Genomic DNA, 23,951 nt, shown 5'->3' with positions numbered 1-23,951 from the left:
TAAATGGCTCCAAATGTCTGACTTTGTGGGTGTGACAAGATTACCCAGCATCCTGCCCCAGAAACCTGCCAGCCCCACAGACCTTTCCAGGCAGAGAAACCTGCCAGCCCCACAGACCTCTCCGGGCACAGAAACCTGCCAGCCCCACAGACATCTCCAGGCAGAGAAACCTGCCAGCCCCACAGACCTCTCCGGGCACAGAAACCTGCCAGTCCCACAGACCTCTCCGGGCACAGAAACCTGCCTGCCCCACAGACCTCTCCGGGCACAGTAACCTGCCAGACTCACAGACCTCCCCAAGCAGAGAAACCAGCCAGCCCCACAGACCTCCACAGGCACAGAAACCTGCCAGTCCCACAGACCTCTCCAGGCACAGAAACCTGCCAGCCCCACAGACCTCTTCGGGCACATTAACCTGCCAGCCTCACAGACCTCTCCAGGCAGAGAAATCAGCCAGCCCCACAGACCTCCCCAGGCACAGAAACCTACCAGCCCCACAGACCTCCCCAAGCACCAAAACCTGCCAGCCCCACAGACCTCCCCAAGCACAGAAACCTGCCAGCCCCACAGACCTCCCCAAGATCAGAAACCTGCCAGTCCCACAGAACTCAGGCAGAGAAACATGCCAGTCCCACAGACCTCCCCAGGCAGAGAAACCTGTCAGTCCCTTATACCTCTCCAGGCAGAGAATCCTGCCAGTCCCACAGACCTCCCCACGCACAGAAACCTGCCAGTCCCACATACCTCCACAGGCACAGAATCTGTCATCCCCACAGACCTCTCCAGGCAGAGAAACCTACTAGCACCACAGACCTCCCCAATCACAAAATCCTGCCAGGCCCACAGACCTCCCTAGGCAGAGAAACCTGCCAGTCCCACAGACCTCCCCAGACAGAGAAACCTGCCAGCCCCACAGACCTCCACAGGCACAGAATCTGTCATCCCCACAGACCTCTCCAGGCAGAGAAACCTACTAGCACCACAGACCTCCCCAATCACAAAATCCTGCCAGGCCCACAGACCTCCCTAGGCAGAGAAACCTGCCAGTCCCACAGACCTCCCCAGACAGAGAAACCTGTCAGCCCCACAGACCTCCCCAGGCACAGAAACCTGCCAGTCCCACAGACCTCCCCAAGCACAGAAATCTGCCAGTTCCATTGACCTCCATGGGCACAGAAACCTGCCAGTCTCACAGACCTACCCAGACACAGAAACCTGCCATCCCCACAGACCACTCCAGGCAGAGAAACCTGCCAGTGCCACAGGCCTCCCCAAGCACAGAATCCTGCCAGCCCCACAGACCTCTCCAGGCAGAGAAACCTGCTAGTCCCACAGACCTCCCCAGGCAGAGAAACCTGCCAGTCCCACAGACCTCTCTGGGCACAGAAACCTGTTAGCCCCCACAGACCTCTGGGCACAGAAACCTGCCAGCCACACAGACCTCTCCGGGCGCAGAAACCTGCCAGCCCCACAGACCTCCCCGAGCAGAGAAACCTGCCAGCCCCACAGACCTCCCCAAGCACAGAAACCTGGCTGTCCCACAGACCTACACAGGCACAGAAACCTGCCATCCCCACAGACCTCCCAAGGCAGAGAAACCAGCCAGTCCCACATACCTCCCCAGGAAGAGAAACCTGCCAGTCCCACAGACTTCCCCAGGCAGAGGAACCTGCCAGTCCCACAGACCTCTCCAGGCAGAGAAACCTGCCAGTCCCACAGACCTCCCCCGGCACAGAAACCTGCCAGTCCCACAGACATCCTCAGGCAGAGAAATCAGCCAGTCCCACTGACCTCCCCAGGCACAGAAACGTGTTAGCCCAACAGACCTCCTAGGGCACAGAAACCTGCCAGTCCAACAGACCTCCACGGGCACAGAAACCTGCCAGACCCACAGACCTCACCATGCACAGAAATCTACCAGCCCCACAGACCTACCCAAGCACAGAATCCTGCCAGTCCCACAGACCTCCACAGGCAGAGAATCTGCCATCCCCACAGACCTCTCCAGGCAGAGAAACTTGCCAGCCCCACAGAACTCCCCAAGCACAGAATCCTGCCAGCCCCACAGACCTCCACAGGCACAGAAACCTGCCAGGCACACAGTCCTCCCCAGGCAGAGAAACCTGCCAGTCCCACAGACCTCTCCAGGCAAATAATCCTGCCAGTCCCACAGACCTCCACAGGCACAGAATCTGCCATCCCCACAGACCTCTCCAGGCAGAGAAACCTGCCAGCCCCACCAACCTCCCCAAGCACAGAATCCTGCCAGCCCCACAGACCTCCACAGGCAGAGAAACCTGTCAGTCCCACAGACCTCCCTAGGCAGAGAAACCTGCCAGCCCCATAGACATCCCCGGGCACAGAAACCAGCTAGTCCCACAGACCTCCCCGGGCACAGAAACCTGTTAGCCCCACAGACCTCGCAGGGTACAGAAACCTGCCAGTCCCACAGACCTCCCCAAGCACAGAATCCTGCCAGCCCCACAGACCTCCCCAGGCAGAGAAACCTGCCAGTCCCACAGACCTCCCCAGGCAGAGACACCTGCCAGACCCACCTGACCTCCCCAGGCAGAGAAACCTGCCAGCGCCACAGACCTCCCCAAGCACAGAATCCTGCCAGCCCCACAGACCTCTCCAAGAAGAGAAACCTGCCAGCGCCACAGACCTCCCCAAGCACAGAATCCTGCCAGCCCCACAGACCTCCCCAGGCAGAGAAACCTGCCAGTCCCACAGACCTCCCCAGGCAGAGACACCTGCCAGACCCACAGACCTCCCCAGGCAGAGAAACCTGCCAGTCCCACAGACCTCCCCAGGCAGAGAAACCTGCCATCCCCACAGACCTCTCCAAGAAGAGAAACCTGCCAGCGCCACAGACCTCCCCAAGCACAGAATCCTGCCAGCCCCACAGACCTCCCCAGGCAGAGAAACCTGCCAGTCCCACAGACCTCCCTAGGCAGAGACACCTGCCAGACCCACAGACCTCCCCAGGTAGAGAAACCTGCCAGCGCCACAGACCTCCCCAAGCACAGAATCCTGCCAGCCCCACAGACCTCCCCAGGCAGAGAAACCTGCCAGCGCCACAGACCTCCCCGGGCACAAAAACCTGCCAGTCCCACAGACCTCACCGCCGGGGCACATGAGAATGTTTTTCTATTTTTTTGCTGTGGCCAAAATAGAATAAGCTTACTATGGGCTAATTACTGTTGCTATGTCAGTGCAAAATGAATATGTTCTGTTTTTTACCTGGTGTTAAATTGGATGTCTTAAGGCCCGAAGTTGGAGGTCTGTTGTATTTCTAATGCGATAGCTCCATAACTGAAATAACAGTCATTTCTGTCATCTTCACAGTGGCGTAAGATAAGCCCCCGCAGCCCCCTCGGTGCAGGGTGGGCCCTCAAGCTCCAGGGGGCCTCCTCTGCAAAAGTGGTTGGTGGTGGCCCGGGGAAGGGGCCCCCTTCGTGTACTTTGCAGGGGGGCCCCCTCAACTTTCGTTACGCCACTGGTAGCAGCAAAGTAACCTCGAGAAGCAGCTCCCTCGGGTGCGCTACGTAGTGCTGTTCGCACTGATTTTTCAGCACGGAACAAGTTCCCAGTGCTAAAAATCAACCCTAGCGGCACAACGTGCCTCATTCCGCCCATTCATGGAGCACCGCAGAATCTCGCTGAGTTTTCTTTGAACTCCGCTGAATTCCGCTGAGTGAAACTCCACGAGTTCCACCCACCATTAGCATAGAGCCGGGGACAAGCATAAAGTGAGTGGTAGGAGAGTAAGTGAGCTGTCGATGGTTAATGCATTGTGATGCAGTACTTTTAAAGAGGTGCTCTGTAAGCATTAAGGATTAGGGTTTTGAAAATTAAGTTGAAGTATTTAATATTGCCTGGCATCCATGACACAAATATCCGTGCTACTGCAAGACAGAAACTCATTCCGATTAATTTTGTCTGCTGAGAACCCTTGGTAATAAAGGGTTGTAAATACATGTTGGACGGCCCTTCACTGTACCTTAACCATAGAGGAGGGAATAGGGATACATGCAACGAATATCCATAGAAACAGCGTGAGGCAGGCGTAAAGTACCTTGAATAGAACATGTCTTCAATAACACGTTTTCTCCGCGCCATCTAGTAACATTCCCAAAACATTTCTTCAGACTAACATATAATATCAGCCACCAAACTAAGGTCGACATTACCCGGTATTAGGGAACGCTTTTAAAAAGGTAAAATGTACTAAGTAATTTTTAAAGGAATGTAATGCACACCCAAAGTGAAATCCAAGCTACTTTTTAAGCCACCAGGTGGCAGTGTTTAACTATCCAGTAACTTGAGCACTTGAAACGACCTCAGCCAGTGGGTAAAGGTGATCAGCTGAAGCGTTCAATGTGTGTGTGACATTGATAAATGTGTCTCAGCAACGACAGAAGTTCACTAGGTGTATTCTACAGCTTTAGTCACTCCAACGACTAAATGGGGTTCATGGGCGAATGGATGGGTTTGTAGGTCGTGGGAATTACATAGCTTTTTGGGCAAATAAATATCATGTCCGTGGACCTTGCATGCACATTTTGGTTTGGTTTGTTTCGCACATGCCTGTGTATTAAGTATTCGAACGGCATAGATACAGTGCTTTATACGAGCATGTAAGGACTGCTACCGTGCACTTCTTTATTTTGTGAGACAGGGTGGCAGCACTTCTCTGGAGAGCTGTAATTCTCCCTAACTAAGGCATGACGACGTCACTGATAGCCCTGTGGGGGATGGGCCGTCAGGGCAGATGTTCCCAAAAGTGGAACGAGCTGAGGATCTACGGCTGGAAACCTGGCGTTTTCACCCACTTTTCATATGGCGGGGCAACCACACGTTTAGTGGCGAGGGGGCACCGGCGACTTTAGGCGATGCTATTGACTGCCAAACTCTAAATGGCCCCACCAACTCTCCCATGACACAGACCAGACTGAACAGGAGCAAACAACACAAGACAATGCAGTTCTAAAATGCTACAACCAGAGCTTTTCAATTATTTAAAAAAGGAGAATCAAGAAAACGAATCTATAATTTAACCAAATAGTTTAATAAAAAAAAACAGAACATGAACAACCACAACCCAGAACATGTGAATCATATCAGGCTACTACTAACCAGTAAATCAACAACAACTGAAGGAGAGAGGTGGGGTTGGAAACAGAAGCCAAAGGGCTAGCAACTGATTCAGAGCTATAGCCGCGTTGCTCTTTAAATAAACCTCAAACGCACACTCTTTATCGCGTGTTCCCCCTTTTTCAAAGGGGAAGCATCGCTGCTCCCACCTGCAAGAAGGGGGGATTGTACACGTGGCACTTACCAGTGCCAAATCTTTGCCCCTCTGTCAGAGGGTTAACGCAAAATGATGGGGCCTGCCTTCAGAATGTGAAGATGGGCCTGTGAGCCTCCCATATCTTACAGATATTCCTTGGCATTGAACTGAATGGGGCCCCCTTGGAGAGTTAGGTGGGCCCCTGAAGGGTTGGGGGAACCCTTTGTGCCGCCTCTGACTTATGTAGCGCCTATTATTTATCCTCATTTTTGCTAGGGCATGTGCAAATAAAGCATTTCTTGAAGCTAACTTTGAAATCATTTTGGTGCGATTTGACTGTAAAGTCATGGCCTCAAGGCCCACATACTTAGAAATAATGGACTCAGACACAGTAGTATGGTTACTGGTAACTGGCCATGAGCGCGTGCACCCGGGCCCTTTTATTGGCAGGGTCACCTGACGGGCGACGCCAGTGTGGGAAGGGTGTAGGGGGTGCACAGGAGCCCTTAAAGGAGTGGCTGGTAGCTATATATGCCTGACCACTGGAATGCGTCCAGCAGGACACTATATTCCTCTAAAACTTTATTAAAACAAAAACAAACACAAGTTCAACCCGTGGGAGTAAACAACAATAAAGTGAACAGCAAAGGGTTCATCAGCATATAGAACCAATCAGCGGGACAGCGGGACAGCAGTGGTCATGGGGCTGATGACGCAGACTGTAACAGGACATCTCTGCCTGCATCCAAAATTAAACCTGAGGCATTCCAGGCATTAATGCTGGGTTGGATACATCATTTTCAAGAAACAAGGGCAACCCTATTCACAAGGACCAAGGCATATAATATATGTGAAAAAACAATGCTTCAGTGGACAACATAGAGAAAATACTTAATAATGACACAATGTCTAATAATACTGGAAAAAGGATGTTGAAGGAGAAACATTAATACAGAACGCAATTAGACCACAAAATCTGTTTACAGAAAATTGCATCTGTATTGAAAACATGTAGAATGTGCTCAGAGTCCCAAGTCAAAATAGATCCAACACATCTCAACCAATCCGATTGAATTTTATCATAACTGTTTGGATCATCCCAGAAACTAATCTCCTTTCCTTCTCTCCCCCAAAGCGCCCAGCCGGACCCTATGTGAGTATAGTACCCTTCCTTTTTCCTCACTTGATTGGTGTGCACTCCACCAATTCTGGCTCTAGATGGTTGAGATTCTTCAGGTACAATCCGATTTTCTTCATTGCGTAATCTCCCGAGTTGCTCCATTACTCCTGCTTAGTCATTTGTTTTCCTTTTATTTCAGGTGTCCCCAATTTTTAGGCCTTGATGAGACCCTCTATTGTTTTGGGGATCAAAACGTCATTGACTCACATTACAAATAAACTATTTCCAGCCTCTGTAAAATAACAAAAAAGCTGTTGAAAAACATTGTTTATTCTATAATGGTCATTTCTATGTAATAAGAAACCTTGTGTATGTCACGTTTTGTCACTTAAAATGTGTTGGTTCTGTTTTCACTTGGGACACTAAGCACATTCTACATGTTTTTCATTACAGATGCGATTTTTTGTAAGTAATATTTGGTCTCCTAATTGCATTCTGCATTAATGTTTCTCCTTCAACATTCTATTTCCAGTATTAGTTGCCACTGTGCTTAGTCATTATTAAGTATTTTTGTATATTGTCCACAAGATCCATTGTTTTTTTACATAGAAGGCTTGGATACATCAGCAGCACTCTGGCAGCATGCCAGTGGAAACATGTCCTTCGTTAGAAGCTACTCCTCCTCACTGACGCTGGGGACAATTTGTGGTAGGTCTCAAAAGTTCAGAAAACAGGGTGCGTCAGGAGCATGGTCAGAGTCCATTTCGAAGGTTCACTATGGAGTTGCCACTATAGGCAGACTTTGGCTACTGTGACTTATTGAAGTCTCTGTTAGCTGGCCTTGCTACATCCTAGAGTCCGTTGGTGGGGCAATATCAAGTCCATCTCTTGTGCCTAGGGGATTCCCCTTGTTTGGGTTCCTATGGGACTGCTTGTGGGCTGCAATGGGGCTGTGTGTGTGCCTTCGTCAAGGTAGGTGCAAGACCACCAAGGAGCTGCTGCTTAGTCACTCACGCAACCTCAGGGGTAGATGGGTCCTGGTCAAGATGTGCTCTCGTTACCAGGATCCGGATGCAAGCTAGATGAGCAAGTAGTCACTGATTCTTCAGATTGTCACTGGTGCTGCTTGTCAAATGGCATGGCAGTGGTGTAGGACTCCAGTACGATTGTTCAATACTCCAAAGGTGGTAGTGTTGACGTGCTTGACCTGGGCTGGTATGATGGAGTTGCCAGCTGCGCGGTGTACCTGTATGACAAATGGTTATGACTCAGCTGAATGATTGTAGGCCTTCTTTCTTGAGTCGTCGATAACTGTGAGTGATGGTGGCCAGGGGTTCTCTTTCTTCATTCATGGAAGTATTCTTGCACCTGGATGTTTTGTGTTGCTGAGCCGTCAGTGACTGTGTCTGGATAGGGATGCTGAGAAGCGTGAGGCAGAGACTCTGTTCACAAATGCTTAAGGCTTACTCCCAGGTCTCCTGCTGTTTGGTTGCCAGGTTGCTCTTGTGTCGTGTCAACTTGGTGGCTTGCTGCTTGTGTGTCAGCATGCGCTGCATCAGCAGCTCGAGTCTTCTTGAGCATGCCTTTCAGGCCTGGCCTCTCACAACTTTCCCTCATGAACCTGTTTAGTCGGCAGGTTCCTAATGTAGACCAGCCCTTCACACTTCCATCTCTTCTGGGTGTCTTGGCATGCACCATATTCCAAACAGGCCAACAGGGCCTCTCAGCATTCAGTGGTCTCTGGATCATGCAGGCGAGACTGCTAGTGACTTGAATCTCTTCCTCCGGGTGCAGCAGCATGCATGTCGTCCAACAGGACCGTGCAAAGGTCAAATGTTTCCGTAGTACTGTCACTGGCCTCGGGTGGTGGGCTTTGGCTCAGTGAGGATCACTGCAGTTGCTGATCTGGTTCTACTGCATCCAGCCACATGTCTCTGGTTCCCTCTTCAAGGAATTTCTTGAAGCTGCTACTCCGGGTGTTCCCTCTTCTGGGAAATGCTTCCGCGGGCAGTAGGGAGCTGTGGTGGTGGAAACTTGCAGCCATTGGTGTGTGACTATCCTCTTGCATGTACTGGGTGACTGGTCACTCCGTCTTAAGGCAGTGTGAGGGAGGGCAATCTCGGTACAGTCTTTGGCCCACTGTGGGCCAGTGCTAGTCCAAACAGGGTATAGATGCTGTCCTTCCTGCATTCAGGATACACTAGGCCTTTCCTTGCTTCTCGTATCCTGGAGCACTAGTGAAGCTGGTAATGCTGGGTACGTGTGAGATAGATGGCAGGCAGCTCCTTACTTTTCTTGTTGTGGGGAGCAGTGGCAGCCTCCCTCTTCATGGCACCAGCGGCAGCATCTTTCTTGCAGATGCTGGGTAAACTATCAGAATCTTTCTGTAGGTAGCATTGTCTCTTTCAGGGTGCCCTCAGCTGGTTACCTGTATGCCTGTGTCCTTACTCTTGTAGTAAGGGTTTGATCGCTAATGAGGTGTAAGATACTCTTGCCCCCTTCACTGATAGTCATTTTATCTCGGCTTGCCAGTGGACAGCCATTTGGGGCCTCGCCGTGCCTGGTGTCTCTTCTCCCTGAGTGCTGTGGTGGCAAACTTTTATTAGGGGCATACAGCACTCCCTCTGCGGAGGCAGCAGGAAGCCAGTGGGGGCATGCTGCGCTATTAGTGTTCTTATTACACTATTATGGTGTAGTGCTTTGAGTCTTTGATTCTAGAGCACTTGTGGTTTGCCAAAGTGTGTGCTGTACATGCAAACCTGTCTCTGCTGTGGCTCCTTTTGCCGGCTGCACTCCTCCGCCCTCATTCTGGGGAGAGTGCTCCTCTGATGCAGCAGGTATGTTGGTCTGGTCACTGTTGTTGATGACTAGTGGCAGCATGCATATGCCTTTATTGAGCTTCTTGGCTGATTAACAGGGCCGTTCAGTGCTCAGGAGCTTAGAAAAATGCAGGAGTGGTTTCAACATGGTATGAGTGATCGGTTGGGGAAGTTTCTTTGCAGATTGCTGTCTTTCCTCTGGTGTGGTACCACAATTGGACTGTAGGTGGCACTGCAGCCACTCTTCCCAATGCCACAGAGGCTTTCCTCAATGGTGGGCCTTTCTGCTGTTACCTGCTGGTTTTGGCCGCAGTGGGCAGTGTTTTACAGCAAAGCAGGTTATTTGTTGTGGTGTGGCAGGGCGGCTTGTTTCCTTTTCTTTTGCCACGCCAGGGCCACCTTCTATGTGTTAGTTCTGGATGAGGTGAACTGAGTTACCGCTGGATGACGCTGCAGCTGCCTTTACATGTGCCTTGACAGCGTTACTATGGGCCGTTTCTCCCTACATGATGAAGGGCCACTGACAGGGCTCTTTGGGCTATCTATTGATAAGGGGGGCCTTTGCCATTTCCATGAATGTTATTTTTTACTTTACTACATCATCAAGGTCGCGGGGGCCACGTCATCCTTCCTTGCACTGCAGACGTTGTCTTACTTACTGTGGAAGGCCAATCCAGTTCCGTATTGGCTCATCCTCTGCGGACGGGGCCGCTTTACTGGCAGTCCCTTGATGTGCTGCTGGAGGGCTTCTCTCACTGTAGGGGCATGCTCAGTCTAAGCTTACTGCAGAGGAAGCCATTTTCCCACAGGTACTTTAGTCGCTGCACAGGAAGTGCAGTTTCTTCGCCCTCATGGCTACTTTGGATGCAGAGTTGTCGCGTCTCACACGATAAGGTTGCCGTTCATCCACTGCTGCATCCATCACCCATTCACGGGTCAACTTCTCACCCATCTACACACATTTCAAACTCCATAGGCTCACCATATTTCCAGTGAATGACCGGGCACTTCGCCGGTTCCATCCAAGCCTTACTGGATCACGGCAGTGGGAAAGGATGCTGGACTCCCCTTCTCCATTCTCCTGGGAATGAACCAGTCAGTGTGCTGGTGCATGGCAGGTGGCAGCTGCTGGGGGCCTTACTGGTGGGGGCCAGTGCTGTGCTGAGGGGCTTTATATGTTGTTGTGCTGGCAGCCAGTGAGGGGGTGCCTCAGACTCAGGCCATTACTTCCCCCACGACGAAGCACAAAACAGCCAAAAGCACACAAGCGGGACTCGTCCCGCTTGTCACCATTGTAACTTCGTGGGATCTTGGCCCACAAACTTAGAAATAATGGACTCAGACACAGTAGTATGGTTACTGGTAACTGGCCATAAGCACATGCACTCTGGACGATTTATTGGCAGAGTCACCAGACCGGTGACGCCTGGTTGGGGTGGGTGTGGGCCAGCCCTCAAAGGATTGACTGGTAGCTATACATGCCTGAACACTAGAGCGTGTTAAGAAGGACACTATATTGACTAACCACTGACCTCACTATCCCCCATTTATGTAGCCTGAATCTGGACACGCCACCATTTCTTGACAAACATAGTCTTTGAAAGCTTTGTACCACTCAAATAGCAAAGTTGACCAGATAAACGGAAACAAAAGCATGCACGTGTGAGTTGCTTTACTTATGTAGATACTTTATAATCGTACACAGGCATTTTGTGGTTTCTCGGTCCAACTAGGGATCCGTGCTTTCTGGTGCTTAATTTGATCCAGTGGGTGCAGGTGTGGTCCACCAGCTGCACTAATTTTCCTCATCAGACTTGGATCCAGAGCAAGTGAGAGAAAAACCCCAAGAGGGAAAGAAGGAAGAAAATAAAGAAAAACAGTGACAAAGAAAGAAAGTGGGGACGAAAAATAACCTGAACGAGTGTGATAAAGGGCCAGTAAGTGGCTGGTGGTGGATGACAGACACAAGAGTTGGAATAAATCACTTATTTTACAAATTAAACAAACAGCTCAAGGTACTGTAGCCACTCTTCTTTTATGGCCCATTGTTTACTTTCCCCCGACCCTGGACAAATCCCTTAATAGCCCCGTGCCTCGGGTGTCTTAGATACTTGGGAAGGCACAGAAATATACAGCAGAGAGGAGTCACTCACAGGCTTAGGAACATCTTGAGCTAGCATGCCAACGCCATGCTCTATCGAACAAGCAAGCAGTAATGACTAAATGTACCCTTTGCTGTGCACTGGCACTTCTAGGATGCCAGCGTTCACCGGCGCCCTGGACAAGACACCTTCAGTTAGCTACGGTGGTGAATGCGGGCATCAGAGTGCCAAGGACATGGCACGTGAAAGAAGGCAGACTGACTGCATGCTTGAGAAACAATTAGGTTAAAGAAACTGAATCCGCCCGCAAGCCTGCATAGTTTCCAGAGCACCAAGGCATAATGTCACACACAGGCTTTGCCTTCGCTTTTTAGCAGCTGCTGTTTAGTGCCAGCAAAATCTCCCACCAGCCCCGCTTAAGTGTATGTGCAGTAAAGTGCATGCCCTGCACAGTATAACAAGATGGACTCACCCAAGCAGAAAACACCAGCAGCCATCACAGGCACTCGGCAACTACATTTGGACAATAAGGTGAAGAGGATGAGTAGCGCTGCACCCGCTCGGGGGTGACCTTTGCACCGCGCGCGAATCATGGGCCAGGCTGCTTTATCTGCGCGGACCTCCCCCAATGAACCTGCTAACATCTGAGATGAGCTATCATAAAACAGTAGCTTTGACATATTTGCTCTAAAATTGAAAGAGGAACACCGAGGTATTATAAATAAAACACAACCGGGGTGGTTGTTTTATTACGTGTCTGTCGTTATAAAAAAAAAACACCTTTGCTCGCAGTGCTGTTCCCAAAACTATGGTACAGCCGTTTCTACAAAGAAAACTCTCACACTTCCGAAAAAATAAACACCTTCCCCCAGCTAACTCTTTCCAGTTGCGCAAACGATATCACCCTGCCTCCGAGCCAGCCTAAAATGGCGAGCCTGGGAACACAAACCTCCTGGAGGCTGAGAAGGGACGCGGGGGATTGTTTCTGCTTTAAATCCGGAGGAATTACCAGTGCCTGAAATTAATTCAAGCCATACACCCGTCACTTTTTGTGCTGAGGGAGTGTCTCTAAGTGAAAAACATCTGCCTAGGCAAGGACCCTGAATTCACTGTCCCAAATGGCGAAATAAAGCCGTGGTTGCATGTGCTACTGTTCAGAGGTAACGTGCCCTATTAGCTCGGATTAGAATGTGCCTTTTGTTGCAGGCCAAGGCTTATTTGCAAATGATTAATTACTGCCTGTAATAACACAAACTAGCTAGAAGTGTGGAATGAAGTGCAGCCCAGTGTAATTAAAAAAGATTAATTAATTCAAGTATTGATTCCATTACTTTTTGTGCTTTTTTATTAGTATTTTAATATGCCAGCCAAACATGCCAATTTGTGAGCGGTGACTGGCATGGATGTTTCACATTCCCTTCTGCTCCCCATCCACCTATCTTGCCTCACTCATGTTCTCCTTGAACAAGAGAGAGAACATGCGCTGCGGGCAGACATGTTAATGGCAAATGAGCATCTTAGCTTCAGTGCTGTGGTTGCCGCAGTCTTCACCAGCACTTGAGAGCCAAATTTCTTGCCGGTAAAGTTCTATGGTGGCTGATGGAGTTCTGATCTTCTCGTCAACACAAAATGGAAAAAAGTCCCTGTGCCTGAGAAGTCTTCCCTGGCCCCACGCTTTTGCTGTGTGCCTCAGGTCAATCGTGACTTCAGCCAGGTCCGCCAGACCTGGCTGCTTATCTAGCCAGTATCCCTGCCAACTTCACTTTACTTGGAGACTTCAATCTTCATTTCGAAGATCACTAACAGCTGGCTGCAGCCGAGATAATAAATGATCTTGTAGCCTACCAGTTTTTCCAAAAAGTTGCCCATCCTACTCATTCGAAAGGTCATATTCTGGATCCTATCTTCTCCAATTTGGAAGACCTAGTAGGAGGGAAATCCATTCCAGTACCATGGTCTGATCATTTTCTCATCCCATTTTCTTGGACCCCCAATTCCATCACGCCCCTCATTAAGCCGATCAGAACAAGGTCACGTCCTTGGTCGAAACTCTCGGCAGAACTCTGGATTCTAGAATTAGAAAAATCAAAGCCAGACCCCGAACCAAATGCCGTTATGGCTAATGAGAATTTTAACAAATGGATAGAAGGTTCTTTAGACCAAGTTCTCCCTACAAAATCGACTCAGGTGAAAATTGGAATTAACAGAAGGGCCTGGTACTTGCCAACGCTTCGGGTGTTAAAGCAAACATGTAAGAAACTTGAAAGATCCTGGAGAAATAACTCCTCCCCTAATAAGAAACTGAAATACAGGGAGGCCATTAAACTGTACAAAGGAGAAATTAAATTAGCCCAGGCTCCCTACTATGAAGAAAACATTTCCAGGGAAGCCAATTCCGCACGTGAGATATTTCGCATAGCGAAAACACTGCTTAGAGTCCCTCCACCCCCAGTAACCCCCGACACTTCAGGTTCACGTTGTAATAAATTAGCAGATTTTTTATATAAGAAAAATCAAGCTATCTATACATCATTCCCTCTGGCAGGTGTCCAATTATTGGATACAAGTCCCCACAGCATGGCATCCCAACTGGAGGCTATTCCTCCGATGAACTCTGAGGTGCTTGAAAGCATCTCAGCACAGGTGAAAAGCGGTTCACCCAGAGACCCAGCACCTCTCAATATTTTGAAACAAGTTGCCAAAACCATCTTTCCCACTTTACTGGAGTTGATCAACGCCTCACTTGCTTCCAGAGTGGTACCCCCTCCATGAAAGAAAGCAATGGTGAAACCTCTCCTAAAAAGCCCTGCTTTGACCCTGAATCCCTGTGAAACTATCGTCCCATCTCACTTCTCCCAGGGATCAGTAAACTGGCAGAAAAATATGTTAACACCGTGCTGTCTGATTTTTTAGAGACTCATAATCTCCTCCATCCATCACAGACTGGTTTCCGATCACTTAAAGGAACAGAAACGGCCCTGTTATCAGTAGTCGAAGAGTCTAGAAAAATCCTGGATGCCGGAGGTACTACTGTAATCATCCTCCTGGAAATCAGCGCAGCCTTTGACACAGTCAACCACCAAATCTTGGTCCATAGATTTATAAGACTGGGGGTGACCGGGGTCGCTCTGGCATGGCTGCAATCCTTCCTGGAGGATAGATCCTTCCAGGTTTGTGACGCTGATGTGACCTCAAAACAGGTGCCTCTCTGTTGCGAAGTTCCCAAGGGCTCATCTTTGAGTCCCACTCAACATTTATATGAGCCCATTAGCAGAGATTGTGCTGCCTTTTGGGGTGCACATAGTGACCTATGCAGACGACACGCAACTCGTAGTGGGACTCAACCTAGCCAACAATTCCTCTCCTAGCATCCGTCCTTGCTTGGAAGAGGTAGCTAAATGGATGAAGCATTCCTTTCTGAAATTAAATGGAGAAAACTGAGATGATGATTCTGGGGAATCCCTCCCTCTTTGATTCCAACTTAATGTGGCTGGCCGACATGGGCCCCATTACGTCCCATAATACCCAGATAAAAAGCCTGGGTATGTGGCTGGATCGAGATCTGACTTTCAAAGTTCAGGCATGTAATGTGGCGGCCTCCTGCTACGCCATCTTAAAGATGCTTCGCATAGTGCTTCCGCTCCTTCCCTTCCAGGCAAGGAAGCTCATGGTCTAGGCACTTATTCTGTCGCGTCTGGACTATGCAAATGCCCTTTTCCTTGGGGCCCCTTGTGTGGTAAATAAAAATTCCTTTACCTGGACTGAATTTGATACATAATCATAATAAAATAGCTCAGTAAAATGAGAGGCAGAATCCGTGATATTAGAGTTTCTGAATGGGCTTTATTCCAATAATCGATTATAATCGGATGCTTCAAGTTCCATCACCACGGGGTTCAGGAAGTGAAGTACATACTTTATTGACAAGAAGTAACTTTTATAGTACATACGTTATAATGAAGCAAATACAGTAGGCGTAATAATTGATAAGGAACTTGACGTGGTACCTGCGTAACCGAAAATGGGTGTTTACAAGGAGAAAAAGACACATGATTGGTTATGATATCATGCATAGGTGGATCTATAAGATAATACTTGACATAGATGCGCGCGCAGCAGCATGACGTGTAATTGACGTGTAACTAGGGGGTGAAGGGAACTTGACATTAGCTCTACATGTGGAGACGAAAAGTCTGGGGGTCAGATCAACCTAATCCCAAATCATATCTAACATCCTATGTTTAAAGAACTATGTTATCCATAAAGAAGGACTCTCGGACAGAATCTATTCTATACTGACTGTGCGTGTGTGTACAAGCGTCTAAGTGTCTACACTGAATACGAGGGGATGGGAATATTCCATGGTGACAGGGCTATGAATTACTTGCATGAGGGCAGAGAAGCCGGGCCTCTTACTTGGTAACTGGAAGAATGTTTACTTAAGCTACTAGGCAGGAATGCATCGGCTGAGGGGGAAGCAGATAATTCGAAGGTGAAATACAGCTCTTGGCAGAGAATAGGCTGATGTCAGGCTTCGTGAGCCGCGCAGAGAATGAGACAGAGTTCATGGTCACAGATGCAGGCTCAGACTGGAGCTTTCAGAGGCAGAAGGCAAAAGGAGTTTGATGACAGAATCAGGGCCTACTTGCCTTGGACTGTAAAATGGCATAAGTGAACCATATAAAGCCGGTGGCCTTTTATATTTAGGAATGGAATATCCGACATATTCATGGCGGATCTGACAGAGGACATGTTGACGGTGGACGCACATGTATTTGCGTCTTCATAACTGGAACTGGAGGGAACATACATGTACTTGTGACATGCACATAGAACCGTTGGGGTCCAAGATAGGGGACATAACTGACCAGGAAAATCCACATTTCCACATTCCCTCCTTGTCCCCCTACTTGCCCTTCAAGAGATATCGATCTTCATCAATCCATCGATCTGTTCATATAGCATCATTTGTTCTTCTTTCTTCTTCCGGGATCTTGAATGAAATCTTGGTGGTGGAATACACGATGTGGCACACAGACCACAAATCGCTGGTCCACATTGTAGACATAGACAGCAACTGAATAGTATGAGAAAGCCAATACCTAGGAAGGATAAAACTCTCCATCCCCAGGCTGATATCACACTCCAAAACCAACTGGACCAAGTCCAAGTGCCTGGGTTCTGGTGTATCTGGTTTACAATCTTATGAAGGCGAGTGATGGCTTTATATACAGATGGCGAATTTTCTGGTATGAATACGCAGCAACTTGATCCGATGACCCTACAAGCTCCGCCCCTATCAGCCAGGATGACGTCAAGGACAAGACGATTTTGAAGCACAACAATCCGCATAGCAGACTGCTCTTCTGTTAAATTGCCTAAGGCGGAAATAGTCTCATTCACTACTGCTTCAAGGGTTCTGGTTAATCTACGTATCAGCTTACTATTAGTAACAGTACCTATATAGGGAAAGATGCCTTTATTAAAATCTACATACTTGTCCCATGCCGTTTCAGTGTAATCGACAATGGGGAGATCTCTCCGCTTTCTGTTGTGTACTAAATGAATATTTCTGTAGTAATCAGGAGGAGCTAGAAAAACAGGTGGCAAAAGGAATGCAATGTAGCAGGTACCATCCCAATCTGGAGGTAGACGCATATATGCAGTCTGACCACATATGAAGTAGGAGTGGCGAGAAGCTCTAAATGAAGATTTGCCTTGATCACGGAATTCTACTATAGTATTGCATTTACTATGGCCCATAGGTATGGAACCAACCTTTCTTACACACAATTCACCCTTCGCTGGGAATACTGACATGGTGGGCAAGACTAGTTCAACTTCGGATACGACATTTAGAATCATGAGATTAGGTGTAAAATTACCTAATCCATATACTTCATTTTCTAGATCAGTTCCTGTTCTTTTGGGGCGACCCTCCTTGTCAGGGTAGCAGACCTTGAGTAAGACTAGGTTCAGGTTTCCCCATATCCAATGATCTTGGTAAACTGCTGTGTCTGAGTCTATGGAATTGATTAAACTAAACCATGCTCCACAGGAGCCATTATGTGTGAATGGATGTGGAAAGAAAGGCAGGACTCCTTCATAATTCTGATAGGGAGGGAGTCGGCCACACACCCAACAATTGGTGGCATTACTAGTCTGATGGGAATGATGTAACATACTAATGAATGTGTTATTGCGCAGCGCAAGTCTATAAGATAATTCATGCGGAGGTAAGTCACTAAAAGAATGTTCAGTAGTAACATTATAAACATGTCTAGAAATAGGGTAATATATGTGCAACAACATACTCGTAATAATTATTAAAAGACTCAATAAAAACAGAATTAATAATGTCCCCATACAGTAGCTACGCAGTGATTTACAATACGCCTGTCGTTTCAACATTTTCCGGGTATTTTCTCTACTCAGGTCCAAGGGATACATGTCAGAGACAATTCAACCGCTTCACCTTGGAGAGGACTTAAACAATCAAATTGCTCGACTGTTTGGGCCTAAGCTTTAGTTTGTAGTTCTTAGAGTCATTTTGTTCAACAAAGGGAAGTTCTGAATCAGTCTGTGAGGGAGTGCAGGGCACAATGTCTATATCCGAGGGTAGTCCATGAAATTTTTTGACGTGGCTTGAATGAATCCAGCCCTTGCGGCCCTCGATCTTCACGGCTGTCCTCGTGGTCAACAGGACCAACTTGGGTGCTTTCCACCTGGGCTCCAGCTGGGTCTTTCGGTCGAAATTCCTCACAAACACCAAATCACTCGGAACAACGTCATGGGGTTTCACCTCGGTGTTGTCGGGAAAAGCTGCAGCTACCTGTGAACGACAAGATTGTAGTGCAGACATCAAGGAAGCCAAGTAATCTGTCAGCATATTACAGTCAACATCAGTTATTTTGCGAGGTATAGGCGTCCCCCACATATTCGGTGGTCTGCCGAAGATCACCTCATACGGGGATAGCCCTGTTCGAGAGTGTGCTACCATTCTCATGTAAAAGAGTGCAACGGGTAGCGCTGCTACCCAGTCGACACCTTTTTCTCTGCATATTTTGGACATTCTGATTTTCAGGATCTGGTTATGTCTTTCTACGAGGCCTGCTGCCTCGGGGTGTCGGACACAGTGGAATTTCCACTGATATCCTAACAGAAGTGAAACGTGTCTCATTAATTCGGATGAGAACGGCTGGCCGTTATCTGAGTAAACAGCACGTGGTAAACCGTATCGTGGGAAGAATTCTCGAACCAACTGTTTGGCAGTAGTCGGGGCAGTGTAATCTGAAACCGGGTATGCCTCTGTCCAACGGGACAGAGCGCAGACAACTACAAGAACATATTTGAATCCTCGACATCGTTCCATCTGGATATAGTCCATCTGGAGTACTTCAAAAGGATGGTTAGGAATATGAAATCCACCCTGTTCTACGGGAACGCTTTTTCCTGGGTTAAACTGACAACAGATCATACAGGTACGGACCTTTTGTTTTGCTGCTGCTCGTAAATGTTTATTGAACCAAATGTGTTGAATGCTGTCTAGCATAGCTTTTTCTCCTAGATGTGCTGGACTATGTATAGTGTTGATTATAACTTGGACCATTGAGTCAGGAAGGAACCATACAGACTTTTCCTTCATCATCCATCCTTGGTCCGTTTGGATCCCCCCTAATTCAGTCCATTTCTTTATTTCATCTGGTGTAGCATGTGTCTGTATGTCAATTACGTCAAGAGTAGGATCTTTAACTGTCATGCAATGTGTCGGGACTATTGTCTTTGTCACGTCGGGGATTTGAGTTTGAGCAGTCTGTTTAGCTGTTCTGTCGGCTAGATCATTGCCTTGAGAAATGATATCAGTAACCTTCGTATGAGCTTTACATTTCATGATTGATATTGCAGTGGGTAGATGTATTGCATCTAATAAGGCATGAATGAGGGGTCCGTGCTGAATGTGGGCACCGTGGGAAGTTAAATAACCTCTCTCTCGCCACAGCACGCCGAAGTCGTGTACAACTCCGAATGCATAACGTGAGTCAGTGTATATGTTGACTTTTTTATTCGTGGCTTGAATACAGGCTTGTGTCAGAGCGATGAGCTCTGCGGCTTGAGCTGACAAATTATTTATACGATTAGTTTCAATGACTTCAGTATCTGTTGTGACTGCGTAAGCGGCCACTAACTCTCCTGTACTTGTTCTCATGCATGAACCGTCTACATACAATGTCAGGTCTGGGTCTGATAATGGGACATCGGTTAAGTCTTGTCTGGGTTTCGTTGTTATCGTAATAACTTCAATACAGTCATGGGCTAGTGGGTCTGTTCCTATTACAGGTAGAAGTGTGGCAGGATTCAATGTGTTACAGCGTCTGATTTCTATATGTGGCTGAAACAATGTAAGTTCATATCCTGTAAGTCTTGCTATGGTCAGGTGTTGTGTTTGCGTTCTATTCACAAGAACCTCTACTGCGTGTGGTACTTGAACTGTCAATGGATGTCCCAACACTATAGCATCGCTTTGTCTGATTGCCAAAGCTGTCGCTGCCACTGATTTCAGGCATGCAGGCAAAGCCTGAGCTACGGGATCTAATGTACTAGAAAAATAAGCACATGGTTTGTGTGCTCCTGCTTGTTCCTGTGTGAGTACTGACAAGGCAGCACCTTCGCGTTCTGTAACAAAGAGTGTAAACTGTTTTCTGTAACATGGCGTTGCTAAAACGGGTGCTTGACATAAAGCTTTCTTTAAGCTTTCAAAAGCTTGTGTGTGTTCCTGAGTCCAAGGGAGAACAGTCGGTGTGGCTGCCTCCTGTGTGGTTAACTGAATGAGTGGTTTTGCTAGAAATGCGTACTGAGGGATCCACTGCCTGCAATATGACGTGAGGCCTATGAAAGCTCGTACTTCCTTTTGTGTCTTGGGTATTGGCATGTTAGCTATTAACTGAATGCGGTCGGGTGTAAGCTGCCTTCCCTCCTTGGACAGCGAGTGTCCAAGGTAAACAACTCGCTGGACACAGAATTGCAGCTTAGAAGGGGACACCTTGTGCCCCTTTTCGGCTAGGAATTGTAAAACTGTCAGCGATGCTTTTTCACATTCAGGTTCGCTTCTTGCGGTGATCAGCAGATCATCGACGTATTGAAGCAGAGCGGTGTTAACTGGCATGTGGATACTGTCAAGTTCTCGTTTCAGTGCTTGGCTATAGATGCTGGGACTTTCTGTAAATCCTTGAGGTGCGCGTGAGAATTTAAAGCTACGCCCATTTAAACTGAATCCGAACAAATATTGACTTTCCGGATCTATTGGGACGCTGAAAAAGGCATTTTTGAGATCAATTACAGTAAAGAATGTTGCTTCGGAATCAATAGCTGTCAATAATGACGAGATATCTGGGACCACAGGGAATTGTGGCACAATGCATTTGTTTAACTCGCGCAGATCAATAACCAATCGATATACTGGCGGGGCTGTAGGATCTGTTCGTTTAAGAATCGGAATTATCGGTGAATTACATACATTGGAGTCTGTTTCTACAACTACTCCTTGGGCAATTAGCTCGTCAATGATTTGTAGTAAAGCCACTACAGCATCTGGTGGTAACTTGTATTGTCGCATTCGTGGTAGCACCACTCCTGCCTTGAGTGTGACTCGATATGGTGTAATATTCATGCAACCAACATCAGTAGGGCCTTGTGCCCATAGATGTGTAGGTAAAGTCTGTAGTCGGGGATCCATGTCTCTAGACACATAGTGACCTTTAAAATCACGTAAAAACAACCTTACTCCTTCCGGAGAACAACATATTATGGCTCCTAGGGCTTTCAGAGTTTTAATTCCTAACAGATTTTCTGGGCATGATTTAGTAAGCAATAAATCTGTAGTTCGTGTCAAAGGTCCTATCGTAAGTGGAAGAGGCTGTGATACTTCATTAACAATAGGTTTTCCTGAAAAACCAAGGGAGATATTCTGAGAGCCTGAGAGGGGTGCCCCTGGAACTTCACTACGTTTTATAGTTGTTCGACTTGCCCCTGTATCGAGTAAGAATTTTCTATCTTGACCTAATAATTCACTATGTACATAAGGTCCTTCTTGATCTACAGGAATCTCGATAAGGGGTAAGTCAACTTCCCTCTCTAGGCTAGTTCATGCGTAACGCTGATACTCAGGATATTCATACTGTGCAGTCTGATACATTTGTCGTGTTGTGGTCTGTGTGGCAGCAGCAGGCAACGGTGGTGCAGCTGGCACAAACTGTATTGGCTGTTGTGCGGCTGGCATGGCCTGGGCATGCTGCATAGCTCCTTGTTCATTCTGATCCTGTCTGAGTGGCCGTGGTCTTTCTTGTGTTTTACCTATGGCGATATTATGTTTTAAAACTGGACAATCGTGTACGTAATGACCTGGCTTCTTACAATAATTGCATGTCCCTTTTACCGGTCCTGCTGAATCGGAATGTGTCATACCCTTTTTATGTCCTTCAGCTGGTACTGTCTGGGCAACTAGCATTTTCATTTTTGTGTCTTTCATGCGTCTGTGTTCATGTTCCTGTTCCTCTTTAATTCTATTGTGATGGTACTGTAACATTTGTAACATTTGTGTTGGAGTGTTACCTTGCCAGGTACTCTCGAATTTTAATACTCTATTCTTTACCGGGGACAGAGCATTTTCTACTAATTTTGTTACAAACAGATGCGGGTATGATTCGCTACTTGCTTTTATGCCACTATTTATACCAAAACATTTTTCAAATCGGGCATAGTAATCACTAGTGTCTTCATCTTGCTTCTGTTTACAGGCTGAAATTGTACCCCAATCTTCCTTTTTCGTAGTTAATAAACGTGGCAGTACCTGTACTAGCAAACCTGGTAGTGCTTTAGTTTTATCCCCGAGTCCTGCTCCTGCAGTTCGGGCCTTTTCTTCCGCTTCTAACACTGACCATTCTATCTTTTGGTCTCCTACCTCCCACTCTTTTTCCTTGAGTTTCTCATAAATGCCAGCAGGCATCAACACCTTTAATATCGTCATAATGTCGGGATAGGTATACTTTCCCATGAGTAACATGTCTTTAATTTCTCGGTGAAAACCCGCTGGGTCTTTGTCATGACTAGGTACCACTTTCTTCATTTCTAACAGTTCTATTTTTGATATGGGCGTATATACAAATACGCGCCTAAACTCGTCGCCCTCGCCTTTTATTGGGTGTACTTCTCGTAAGGGATTCTGTCTATCCATGTGATACGTTGTTCTTTCCTTGCTGGGCAATGAGGTATGCTCTGAGCATATAAAAAGAATATACTGTTTTCTTGACATTAGAATTTCTTTAATTAATTCAGTACCTGGACCTCTCCATTTATTTGTAAGCAATTCAGTCAATATGTCAGGTAACGGACCAGGGTCCGAATGCTGACTCCGATATAGTATAATGAGTTGTTGAATCATATAAATCCCAGCCAACCTCTGTTCATCTGGGGTGAGATTCAAAAATGTGCGTACTACTGTAGCATCACTATATTTTCCGGGACTGTCCACCCAGTGGACAGCTGCCCTGGCTAAATCTTGTTCATCCATAGAATCGAGAAAATGATAACCCCTTCGTTCTCGGAGTAGTTTGTCAGCAGTTTGGAACGAATGCTCGTTAGACCTTATATTAATTATAGGTATTTGGAAATTCCTGTTATTATCTGGACATATCGGACGTATTGAGTCAATATGACATCTAGTCTGATCCCTATGACAAGATCTTCCTCTACCTACATAGGCTATGGTGTCCAACTGTCCTGCGGGTGGTCCTGACCCTTCTTCCTCGCTTTGTTCGAACTCGTCGGTCTGTAATCTCTCTTCGTGTATCCGTTCTATTTCTTTACGGATCTTTCGGCACATGGCTATTATACAATTTTGCTTATCGTGTCTTCCTTCTGATATATTCTGGCTCCATTTTGTAAGAATATGCATTGCATCCGGGTCTACCCCCGGTCGGTCTTGATTTCTGATCACACAGTTTATGAGGAAACGTAGCAGTTCCCCTTGTATCTCTACTTTCTGGAATTCCATAGCTCTGTTAATACATTCTGGATCTCGCCCTGTTTGAACAAAATGATATATTTTATCTAGATGCGCAGTCATTCCTGGTAACCTCGCTAAATACCCTGCGGCTCGTCTGATACGTAATGATGCCAGGACCATTTCGTCCTCTTTACCGACCACCGGGTCATATCTACAATCTATAAGAAGTTCCTTAAGCGCACGTTCACTTACGAATTTGGGTGTACGTGAATGCGCTGACTCTTGAAAAACAAGTTTATTTATTCTAGGTGGCGTAAAAGTATTGCTAGCACCTCCCGTGGCCCCATCTGGGGCGTCGGGTGTGAAAGGATTCGTCGAACGTGACACAGCAACTATAGGTGTGGACACCACTGTAGAATCGACTGTGGAGACAGATGCGGAAACAGATGTGCTTGCCGAAGCTAGTGTTGGGACTTGCTGTTGCACAGGGACAGATACCTGATCCTGACGTTGAACCCCCCCGCCAGACGGTCTATGTGGTGCGGGGTTAGCATACTCGGGAGCTGCGTCATCTAGATATGAGGAAAGAAAAACATCTTCTGCGGTTCTGGGATGT

At 47.4% G+C, this 23,951-nt stretch overlaps 1 protein-coding gene across 3 annotated transcripts in view; it reads right to left on the bottom strand.

Moving 5' to 3' along the window:
* The window catches only part of PDE3A (phosphodiesterase 3A), a 1,085,163-nt gene that overhangs the window by 332,544 nt on the left and 728,668 nt on the right, over positions 1-23,951 (bottom strand). Inside the window, exon 1 of one of the 3 annotated variants that reach the window (XM_085652715.1) lies at positions 11,807-11,890. The exons of the other annotated variants lie outside the window; for them this stretch is intronic. The gene's annotated coding sequence lies outside the window, so the exon portion shown is untranslated. Of the gene's footprint in view, positions 1-11,806; positions 11,891-23,951 lie in introns of those variants that run through there. 3 annotated transcript variants of the gene reach the window in all.

This window comes from Triturus cristatus, chromosome 4_1, assembly GCF_964204655.1.
Source record: "Triturus cristatus chromosome 4_1, aTriCri1.1, whole genome shotgun sequence".
In the NCBI taxonomy this organism is placed as follows: Eukaryota; Metazoa; Chordata; class Amphibia; order Caudata; family Salamandridae; genus Triturus; species Triturus cristatus.
The sequence above is the reverse complement of the archived record's forward strand: the minus strand, read 5'-3'. Positions and strand labels throughout refer to the sequence as shown.